A 9,684-nucleotide genomic window follows, 5' to 3' on the forward strand; every position below is an offset into this window, starting at 1 on the left:
CGGCTGAACCTAGGCCTCCAGTTTTCAACCGATCTCTGCTCTGTTTCAGATCTTCAGCTACCGGTACTTCCAAAGCCTTTTCTGGAGCTTCCTCATTCCTCCAAATCCAGCTTTGACTGAGCTGACCATTATGTACTGTACAAGGCTCACAGGTGTAGCCAAGATTTATGTTAGGAGGGGCAGAACCTCAGTTAGTTAAGTATTTTTAGTGATTTGCTTTATTTAGGAGAGGAAGTACCCTCCTGACCCCACCCGCTTGGCTATGCCCATGGCAAGGACTTTTATACTCCCAGTGAGCAGACTTCAGCCCCTGGTCTTCACTCAGGTCCTCCACAAAGCCTCACTTACCCCTTGCTTGCCTGAGATAGGTCCATTCAAATGCAGCTTGCCTGTGATAGGTCCACTTGAATACAAGACTCCCAGCGACACACATAGTCAGAGAAAGATGGGGTGCCATCTCCCAACAGTCAGAAGTTTGCGCTGGGTGAGGACCATGGCTATGCCAGGGCACAACTGCCACTTGCCATCATAGGAAGGTAAGCAGTCCTTTCAGGGCTTGATATTCTTGAATCAGGGCCTCAATAGCCTGGTTGGTATCAATGGGGACCCACTGCCTGCCACACCAGCATCGTCCATCTCTATTTGTATGTATGTGTATGTGCATGTATTTATTAAATTTCTATACCGCTTTATATTTTTAATAAAAATCTCAAAACAGTTTACAGCATATTAAAACAATAAAACAATAGCCGGGCAATGTTCCTCTGGACTCATGAGGAACAACATGGAGTGAAGGAATGTCCTAAAGAAATACAAAGTATTGCTTCTGGATGCCTCTAAGTAAGGATCTTCAGAAATCCAGTCTTGGTCATTCATTTGCTTTCTGAAAGCTTCTTTCCTTGAAAAGTAGGGCATAAATTCACATTGTAACCGGGCAACAGACAGAGTAGTTCCAAGACCGTGGTGTATCATTTAATCAAGAATAGATAAGTAACTTGAATTGTGCCTGTAGAATAATGAGACTATAGTGAGAGGGAGGAAAGTAAGGGGGAAAAACCTGTGATAACGATACTGATTGCTTCACAATCAAGAGTCTTAAGGGGCAGACATTGTGGGAAACTCCTATGTTACTGGGTCCTATTAATGGCAGTGCATGACTGCCATTCTCTTTTGCACCTGACCATCATATGGCCAGATGAATGAATAAGTGGATCCCTCCAACCTTAACATAAATGTTCTGTTTCACAACTGAGAGCCCAAGCCCAATGCATTTTGTGGACGGAGTGGATGTATAAAATGTTTTTTGGCATTAAATCTCTCATTTTCCCAACTCTGCAGCACATCTTATGGTCTTCCACCCCCATTTCGTGCAACGTGACATCCCTTGTGTTACTGACTCTTGCTTTCAGCAACCAAAAGGGGGGCAGGATTATCACTCCAGATGGCTCCTACCTTGCAGAATATTGGCTGTGGAAATGAAAAAAAAAGGCAATAAAGAAATTCCTTTGCCACAACTCCTTGTTTTTTTCCCAATAAAAGAAGAAAGTCTTTATTAAAAAAATTCTCTGCAAATAATTATATATTTTAAAGTACGCAAAACTGAATCCTTCTTGAGAGCTAACCTTCACTAGTTTCCACAGTGGGTGACTGCCATTACAAACCAATTACCATAGAATAAGCCTGAAGTGTATCACAACACTCCCCCTGCCCTGCCCATTCCACCAGGCAATCCATTAGCAAAAAGCTTCTGCTTATGTGCATATATTAACCTATTTTACCTCACAGGCCTCTTACAAAGACAGAAGGAGGGAGAAGGGAGAACAACTGACCCAACCCTTAACTCCTGGTAGAAAAAAAAAGAAACAAATATGGCATGCCATACACAGATCATATAAAGAAAAAGTGAGTCAGTAAATCAGCCCCCCCTTGATTTAACTGCAACATTTCATAGTCTCAATACTTACAACAAAATATCTCTCCCCCCCCCAAAAAAAGCCAAAAGTTTGCCAACCCTGATCAATAACAAGCAAATAAATACTTTAAGTATGTTCAGTTTCACAGATTTGGTGTCTGAACTACCAACTTAGCCTACCTCACAGGGCTGTTGTGAAGATTAAAAGGGAAGAGGGGGATACAATTTACATAGCCTTGAGCTTCGGGGAGGAAAAGCAAAACAAAGATACAACCAGCAAGAGATACTATTAAGTATGTATAGCTTCACAGCTGTCAGCAAAATACACACACATTTTACCAACCTTTATGAATAAAACCACCCGTGTGCTGAAATTCATTCTACAGGAATAGCTCAGTTGGTTAGAACACAGTGCTGAAAACACCCAGGTTGCAGGTTTGATCCCCATAAGGGACAGCTGCATTTTACGGGGTTGGACTAGATGATCCTCAGGGTCTCTTCCAACTCTGATCTATGAGTCTATGAATACTGACTTGCTGCAGCTGTAGGGCATTTGATGGTTTTTTCATTGTATTTGCTGGTTCATTTTGTATTTTACATTTGTGGTTCCTGGTTCCTGTATAAATAACAGCCCAGTGATGACAAACAGCCCATTAGCAGCCGTATGGGGGACATGGAAAATTGGAGAGGGTGGTGAACATGGCAATATCACAATTTTTTCCGAGTAGGAAGGAAGCTTCATTTATTTCATTTTTTTTTTTTTATAATATTTTTTATTACGTTTCTTTCCAAATTTTATACATTACAAACAAATAAGGAGTTTACAAGAAACCATTTTTTTTTTTTTTAACAAAAATCCCAACTTGGACTTCCCCACCCCTTCCGATTCTGCATTCTTTATATTAACAATGTCAGCAATTTGTTACCTTATGTCATACCTTATTGTAACTTTTACATGTTATGTATCTATATTCAATGTATTATGTCACAATTTTTATACCTTTAAAATAAACGTAACATGTTCAATTTCATATTATCTCCTTTTCTCTTTTATCACTTAGTTTACTATTTACTTAATCATAATTGCTAAAGCGTATCATTTCCAAATCATGCACCGTCTTAAGATTCATACAGTTTGTAATACTTTTGCAAGTAGTCTTTAAACTTTTTCCAGTCCACCTCAATTGTTTCTACATCCAAATCTCGGATTCTGCCGGTCAGTTCAGCTATCTCCATGTAGTCCATCAACTGCATCTGCCATTCCTCCAGCGTGGGTAAATCTTGTGTCTTCCAGTTCTTTGCGATGAGTATTCTTGCTGCTGTACTAGCATACATAAACAAAGTTCTGTCCTTCTTTAACACTTTCTGGTCTACCATGCCCAACAGGAAGGCCTCTGGTTTCTTGGGAAAGGTATACCTAAATACCTTTTTCAACTCATTGTAAATCATTTCCCAGAAAGCCTTAACCTTTGGGCATGTCCACCAGAGGTGAAAGAAAGTCCCCTCTGCTTCCTTACACTTCCAACATTTATTGTCAGACAGGTGATGTATCTTAGCTAACTTGACTGGGGTCATGTACCACCGGTATATCATTTTCATAATGTTTTCCTTCAAGGCCGTACTGGCCGTGAATTTCATTCCGGTGTTCCATAACCTTTCCCAGTCTTCAAACATAATGTTGTGTCCAACATCCTGTGCCCATTTAATCATAGCAGATTTAACTGTCTCATCCTGTAAATTCCACATAAGCAGCAAGTTATACATTCTAGATAACAGCTTTGTCTTTGGTTCTAACAATTCTGTCTCTAGTTTCGACTTTTCCACCTGGAAACCAACTTTTTTGTCCATTTTGAAAACCTCTTGAATTTGAGCATAATGTAGCCAATCTCGCACCTTATTTTTTAGTTTGTCCTGGCTCTGCAACTTCCAATTGTCTCCAATTTTTTCAGTCAATTCCCAATATTTCGGCCAATAGGCCTCCATATTGGGTCTTTTTCGGGCCTTGGCCTCCACTGGTGATAGCCACCTCGGAGTTTTACTCTCTAGTAAGTCTTTATATTTCATCCAGACTGCAAAAATTGCTTTTCTGACAATGTGGCTTTTAAACAATTTATGTGCTTTAACCTTGTCGTACCATAGGTATGCGTGCCATCCAAAAGCATTATTAAAACCTTCCAGATCTAGGACATCGGTGTTTTCCAACAAAAACCAATCTTTCAGCCAGCAGAAGGCTGCAGCTTCATAATACAACCTCAAGTCCGGCAGGGCAAACCCCCCTCTTTCTTTCGAATCTGTTAATATTTTAAACTTTATTCGGGGCTTTTTGCCCTGCCAGATAAATCTAGATATATCCTTCTGCCATTTTCCAAAGCAATCCACTCTGTCCACGATCTGTAAGGTTTGAAACAAAAATAACATTTTCGGCAACACATTCATTTTTATAGCTGCAATTCTTCCTCATTTATTTCAAGGGAAATACTTCAGAGTGAAATATGCCAAAGCCAGCTGGTTGTGTTTGATAATGTTAAGGCAGCACACTTGGGGAGTAAGTGAAATAATGGGGATGTGGAGGAAGGTACCTCAGTACACAGGAAGACTATCCTCTGTTCAGATTGGCAGCAACAGAAACAAGCTTCTTCTCCTGTTTTTTCTACTGTCCTGGGAGGGTCTCTCTCAAGCCCAAGCGAGGATGGTCAGCATTCCTTTCTGCAATTGCATAGCAACAATGATTAAACATACCTAGCTTTTCTGTATTTGCCTGCCAAAGCCTGACAACGTTATCTGCACATTTTCCTTTCTAACTTTCTTTATAGGTGTCAGATTGACTTACTGTTCTAAAAAAAATGAAAGCTGAGAGTTTGGGGCCCATGCTGGTTCAGAGCCCGAGAAAAGTATTCTCCGCCAGCAGCCCCGATCAAAACTGACCACTCACCTTCTGCTGCATGAACAATTTCACCCGGAACATTTTGACAGGACAAGAAATGGCAAGTTCTGACGCATTTGAAATTAGCTGAGCTAATTTTGTTAGCAATTCTTGAGTGAGACATAAGGTCAAAGATGCCAAAGGACTAAAGCGCAGAACGCAATCAAAATGTAACATATTTTCATAGAGACACAACAGTGGTGTGACATGTGCTTTTGCTTCAAAGAGGAACGACAACGTGTCTCGTTGTTTTGCAGCTGTTAGAAAGATGGAGGCAGTAATTGCATAATGTTAAATGATGCATTGCAAATTATTTTGAACTGCTTTGCAAAGACACTGAAATAAAGGGGGGGGGATACATTTCCCCTTCCGAAAATGGATAGAAAGAATACAATCCAGACTAACTGCTTCAAAAACTCAATGATTTCAGCCTGCACTTAGCACTACTTTTCAGATCAATGGGAAATAACAGTGCTTAAGCTTGAATGGTTCATGCCCTGAGTTGTTGAATAATTACAAACTAACAACCAGATACAAAGCAGCCAAACAGGAGTTTAGTTGACATGTTGTGTGCATGCTTTGTGGCTTGCACAAATGACGCTAACACGCCATGCGGCATGCATGAGTGAGATGAGCACGTCACATGATGCGCATCCACGGCATGCACACAGTTGCTGCAGAATTTTGAGGGGGCCTAGCCCCTTCCTTGAATTTTTTTGGGGACGCTTGCCCCCCTAGATGGCCCTCCCTGCCCCAGGCAGTCCACATAACTCACCCAGGGGGTCCCTGGCACCACTCACATAACAAAAGCTATCATAGAGTTATCAAAAGTGGCTTGGCTTTTGAAAAACAGGGGCCACAGTCCTTAGCTAATTGGGAGTCACTTCCCCAAAGTATCTGTAATGACGCATTGCTAGAATAGGGGGGTCAGCAATCAATGCTTCCTGGGTCAATTCTGCATCCCAAGTGAGTGCAACTTTGCTGCTGCTTCAAGTTTCCAAAGCAGAGAGGTATTGCTGATGGTTCCCAAATCAGTTCCGACCTGGGACCCTAAGTCCAGAGAAAAAGAGAAAGAAAGGTCTCCTGGCTGTGTTCACACTCCTGATTACTGTACACTCTCTGCATTTCCAGGGCTGGGTTTTTAATCTCTGTTCACACATTATCCAAAAGGTATATGTATCCTGCACTTTGTTATCAGGTGCTGCTGTTGGATGCTGTTTGTCAAACCAGCTTCACACTGATTGGAGTCCTTAAGGCACTCCTAATTCCTTAACTTGGGGTAAAGTTGTCCCTGCCTGTCAATGCCCCCTGGTGTGTAAACGATTAGCAGCCCATAATCTAGCCCACTTTGTGCCATTAGGAGAGCGCATCAGATTGGGCTGTGCATACAGCCCACTCCAACTTCCATGTCACTTATGTGTCATTAAAAAAAGAAAAAAATCAAGCCCATAAAGACACAGTCTGTGCTTTCAGCTCCTAGATCAGAACAACCAAAAAGCTTTTATCCACAGATTACTTCTTTTCAGATGGTGCCAAGATGGAGCAATTTGTTGTGTTCTTAATAAAAGAAGCACTTGTAGAACCACAGTCAGGAGTTTTTGGTTCACAACAAAGCAATTTCACAAAAGGAGGGGAAGGAAAGCTGTTAAACCACAGACACAGTTTGTTCCTCACAGGTCCTTCCATCATCACCGCTGGGTCCTTAATGGCACATGTTCTTCTAGGTGCATATCAGTTCACCACTGAGACACAGGCCACATTCCCAGTACACATTTAGAGCACTATGCCAGTTTAAATAGCCATAGCTTCCCCCACAGACTTCTGGGAGCTGTAGTTTGTTAAGGGTGTTGTTTGGAGGCCCCTGTTCCCCTCACAGAGCTCCTATTCTCCAAGTGGTATATCAATAAATCCAGGCATCCCTAAACTCGGCCCTCCAGATGTTTTGGGACTACAACTCCCATCATCCCTAGCTAACAGGACCAGTGGTCAGGGATGGTGGGAGTTGTAGTCCCAAAACGTCTGGAGGGCCGAGTTTGCCTATGCCTGAATAAAGCCCTCTTCACAGGGAACTCTGGCACTGTAGCTCTTTGTTGCTGCGATTACAGGCCTCCAAGCAACTCTCAGCACCCTTGACAAACTACAGCTCCCAGAATTCTGTGGGGGAAGCAATGACTCTTTAAAGTGATGTCACAGGGCCTAGATGTAGGGGTCTGGCTGTGTTTTAAAGGGCCGCTGAGATGCAATAACAGCAGATCCTTCTGTTCAAACTTAGATCTACCACAATCATGTAGAAAGAGGAGAAGCCATGAATAAGGAGCAAAAAAATAACACGCAGGTGAAAATGGTGGAGGAGCCCTCTGCTCCCTTGCCTATGTATCCTGTCTCTCACTCACGGTCCTCCTGAATGCTTTTTGCTAACCAACCTTGCTTCCTGAGCTGGTGCCAAGCAACAGGCCATGGGGAAGGATGCTACAGAGATTCGCACCTCTCTTTTTACAAAATTCCTGTCCCTGTCTTAAGGACACCAAGATCTATTCTGCGTGCAAGTGTAGCACCCTGCTTGTGGTTAACGCTTAGCTGGAATGAAATATTCAATGCAGCAATAGAGAAATTAAAATAATAATTTATTTGTCAGACAAATAAATGATAGGCACAGTGGTATATGGTTACCAAAGCTCTGCCCACTCCAGCCCTGATGGTCAGCACTTATATTCCCTCAGCCCAGCCCCCTTGCTCCTCCTTTGGCTGCCTCTGTCCAATCAGCCTGGTTGAAATTCCTATTGGCTGTTTGCTAGAACCAATCATAAAAGATACACCCATATCCTATTACCTTTTATGGGAGACAAAGAGCTATATTTCCTTCTATCCATAAATGGCAAACAAGTAGCCATATTTCTTACATTTGCCTCTACAAGGCACCTTAATTACCAGATCACCTTTTGCCCCTTTCCCCCTCCATTCCAAAACAGATTGCTAAAACATATGGCTCATGGTCTTACATTCTGTCTAAACAGAGATCTTGGGTTCACATTCTCACACACCATCAATGAAATAAGAATCTAACATAAGAATCTAACATTTCTTACTTTCTAAATCCTTTGCATAATTACATTTAAGCCAACAAATCTCATACATTAACATAGATAGCTTTTTAGAAGAAAAGACCTTTGCAAAGTAAAACCTCTTCAGTTTACACCCCCCTTTCCCAGCCAGCTGCTTTTCCCATTAGCTCTTGCCCTTTAACCTTAGGAAAATGTGGCTAGAGTCTGATGGGAGGCACATGGTATTATTTTCTGTTAAACAATAAATCTTACTATTTACCAACTCTTAATTAGTGTTTTTGCAGCTTGATTGTATTCTGTAATATGTACGGTCAGTATAACCTTTGCTCCCAGCCTGTAATTCCCTTTTACAACTTTGAGAATTTTGTCTCCTGCTATAAATCAGGGGGGGCCTGTTCAGGAAGATAAACATCTGCCAAAGTACTTAGCCAGCTGCTTTTCTGCCTGGCATGAAACATTTACAAATCTTTAAGCTCATTTTAAAATACAGGCCTTGATCAGATGCCTCACAAGGATTTGCACAGTGTTTGTGCTCGATCAGTGGGACTCTAGAAACTTCTCTTGCACTGCGGTGACCTCTGTTTTCTCTGTGTGGGTCTCCTTCCAGCCACTGGGCTCCGACGGTGGCTGCCTGTTGTGATGGATGCCCCATTAGTAGAGAACGTTTCACCTGGAGCTGTAAGAGTAGCTGGAGAAGTTGTGTTTCATTTTTATTTTTGCCTCTCCGATCATGCTGTTGACTTTGCAGCTGAGATAACTTTAGTTTATTTCTACGTTGCACTGTTGCTAGGCCAGGCATTATGGATATCCAACAAAACTTGGTTATAGGATTGGCTTGCAATCCAGATAAATGCTGCATGGAATTCCAAGTGTCCTAGGAAAACAGCTTCCTTGGGAAATTGTTCTGACAGTAAAACCTTGGACTATCAACAAGACAAAATTGGAGGATCACATTGAAAAATGAGAAATTATTTTGCGTGAACAAACTCTTATCTCAATTTACATGTTCCCTCTGATTTCAGACAGTTTCCACTTGAATTCTTGTGACAGGAAAGTCCTCTTGGTTACAGCAGCGGTGGAAATTTATGGTCCTCCAGATGTTGAACCCCAGCTCCCATCAGCCCCAGCTGGCCAAGATGGCCAATGGTCAGGAGTGACGAGGGTTGAGAGTTCAACAGATATAGAGGTCTTCAGGATCTCTGCCCCCACTCCCAGAGCTACAATTTTGCTGCCCTTCCTTTCTCTAACCTAAAAAACTGATCCCACTTTCCCCTTGAGAATAGGGACCCAGCTATACAGATGCAAGTAAAACGTTTTAAATGTGTTGCAAAGTGCAATATACAAATGTGACACTAGATGGCGACAGTGAGCTATGCCAAATTCAATGTATTTTTCAAAACGTTTTTTTAAAAAACCCTTTTCACAGTGTTTTTTATGTGTGCAATTCCACCCAGGCTTCAAAAAATAAGGAGAGCCTTGCTGGGTCAGACCAAACAGCTTGGAGGGAAGGAAACGGATGGAGTATGCATGTTCATGCAGCTGCCTAACAGCATCCACGTCACCCAGGAGGCCGCAGCTGCAGAGATAAGAAAAGAAGAGTTGTTCCATTGTCTGGAGAGGTCACTTCCTGGTTCGCATGGAGAAGCCGTTTTCAAAGGAGCCCAGTGACGAAAGCAGGCAGCTGTATTGAGGCAACAGATGTTGAAATTTTGCACCCCTAACAATTTTGCATCTAGGGCAACCACCCCAGTGCATAAGTCTTTAAATTTCAGGATTGTGGGTTCGAG

The 9,684-nt window shown here is 42.2% G+C and overlaps 1 long non-coding RNA gene across 2 annotated transcripts; it reads left to right on the plus strand.

Annotated features, from left to right (window-relative positions):
• Positions 1-252: 252 nt before the first annotated feature.
• On the plus strand, positions 253-5,030 carry LOC128410932 (uncharacterized). 2 transcript variants are annotated; one of them, XR_008329638.1, is made up of 4 exons: positions 253-536; positions 1,786-1,902; positions 2,054-2,205; positions 4,726-5,030. It is a non-coding gene; the product is annotated as an uncharacterized LOC128410932 (long non-coding RNA). The 2 variants fall into 2 exon arrangements; XR_008329637.1 differs by lacking the exon at positions 2,054-2,205.
• The last annotated feature ends 4,654 nt before the right edge of the window (positions 5,031-9,684 follow it).

This window comes from Podarcis raffonei, chromosome 1 (assembly GCF_027172205.1).
Source record: "Podarcis raffonei isolate rPodRaf1 chromosome 1, rPodRaf1.pri, whole genome shotgun sequence".
NCBI lineage: Eukaryota > Metazoa > Chordata > Lepidosauria > Squamata > Lacertidae > Podarcis > Podarcis raffonei.